The sequence below is a fragment of the Mastomys coucha genome, unplaced genomic scaffold (genome assembly GCF_008632895.1).
Source record: "Mastomys coucha isolate ucsf_1 unplaced genomic scaffold, UCSF_Mcou_1 pScaffold20, whole genome shotgun sequence".
Lineage (NCBI taxonomy): Eukaryota > Metazoa > Chordata > Mammalia > Rodentia > Muridae > Mastomys > Mastomys coucha.
The window spans coordinates 80,118,506-80,120,542 of record NW_022196903.1 but is presented as its reverse complement, the minus strand read 5'-3'; positions in this window follow the sequence as shown (position 1 = coordinate 80,120,542).

The following is a 2,037-nucleotide window of genomic DNA, read 5'->3' as shown; positions in this document are numbered from 1 at the left end:
ATAGTCTCCAGAGTACCCACCACACAGAGGCACAATATCCACCGATCTCCCCACTCGGGGAGGAGCTCTTGCCAGATTGGAGCATCACAGTCAGAAGAAACTGGCTCAGGTCCATTTTGATCTGGCTACACATCTCAGGAGTCAGAGATCAAGGGCAGAAAAACTAGTTAACAAATATCTCTGGTTCCTGGCTGAGGGTGGTAAGGTAAAACCTATTTGTTTTCTCTTTTGGTTTGCCTGTTTACGTGTGGTTTGTTTTTGTCATTCATTCATTCGTTTGTTCATTCCCTTTGGGTGTGAATGTGTCTATCAGGAGTCTGTTCTCTCCATGTCTGTCCAAGGATCAAACTCAAGTTGTCAGGCCTGGCAACCTCTACCCACAGATTCATTTTATTGGTCCTTTTATTGTTTTCACTTGTTTGCTTGAGCAGGGAATCTTGCTATGTAACCCTGACTAGCCTGTAGCTCAATATGGAGATAAGGTTGGCCTCACTCTTGTTTGTGTCCTCCAGCCTGCTTCCTGAATGCTGGGTCACTGGTAGGTGTCACCACACAGGCCCCTTTGTGTCTGGTTACCCAAGCCCTTCCCTCCTTGCTGAGCCACCTTCAGTGTGGCCCCTAATGACACTCACTTGTAGGGGGATGGGGCCTTTGGCTGACAAGCATGCCATATACCTGGTAGAATCAAGCTTTTACATTCTTTTGTTTCTCAAAAGAACTCAAATCCAGCCTAGGCTAAGAAACATTTCAGGGTGGCCCTCTGGCAGCCTGTCAGTTGGCTGACCCATCAACCCTGCAATGTCCAGGTCTGGGCAGGGCTGAGGTGTGGAAGTGTCAAGAAGGAGGAAAAGCTGGTTCCTGCCCAAGTAGGTATAGAGCCCAGCCTCACACAGCCAGGTCCAAAGGCCAAGGGATAGATACAGGGTCTGCCCTCTGAGAGTAAGAGCCTGGAGAATGAGGAGCCCAGTGCTACCCTATATCACAGGTTTGGGGCTGGGGATACAGTAGCAAGGCCTGGGTGTGGTGCGTCAATCACTAACCACAGGTTGCTGAAGGACATACGTGTGTGTAAGTACCTCTAGGTGTTATGCAATAACAGTGGGCAGATATTTGGACACATTTGAAGAGGAAGTTAGGGTAGCCACAGGCTGAAGAGATGGCTCTGGGTCAAGGCTTGGGCCATGGAACCTGATGACCTGGGTTTGAGCCCCAGGACCCAAATGGTAGGAAGGGCCAAGTGTGGTACTCTAAACATGCCTTTAGTCTCAACACTCAAGATACAGAGGCAGGAGGATCTCTGTGAGTTCAAGCTCAGCCTGCTGTACATAGCGAGTTTCAAGACAGTCTAAACTACAGAGACCCTGAAAGTGGGGGACTAACTCCTATAAGTTGTTCTTTGACCTCTACGTGTGCACCATTGCATATACACACATACACACACACAAAATAAATAAATGTATTAAATTCTTATAGACTGTGTATCATCCTGTGTGTGCTTATGTGTGGCATGCTCTGTGTCTATGTGTGTGTGTTCATGTGTGTGTGTGTGTGTGTGTGTATGTGTGTGTGTGTGTGTATATGTGGGGGGTTATGTACAAGTGGTGTGTATGTGTGCATGTGCACGCGCACGCGCGCGTGCATGTGTGTGTGTGTGTGTGTGTGTGTGTGTGTGTGTGTGTCAGAGGACACTTTAGAATAGGAACCAGCCAACCTAGAGGCTCAAACCAAGGGGTCTACCAGATGTTTGAGTAGAACACAGATATCCCCATACCCTGGAGAAAGCCATCAAGGAGTCTAATTTGGATCCCAATCAAAGTGCAGGAATGTGGAGCTCTTTGTGTCCTAAGTGGGCTCATGGTTTGGTTACTGCTGGTCAGTTCACTCTGTCTGTGGCCCGTGCTGTGTGCTATAGAGCTGCTTGGCCACAGGATAAATTGTCTTCCTCAGCAACCCTTGTGCCGCGGGCCGGCCGATCTGGGCCTCCCTCAACCCGCGGGAGAAACGGGGGTCCTAGTCAGGTCAACAAGGCGTAGGCGA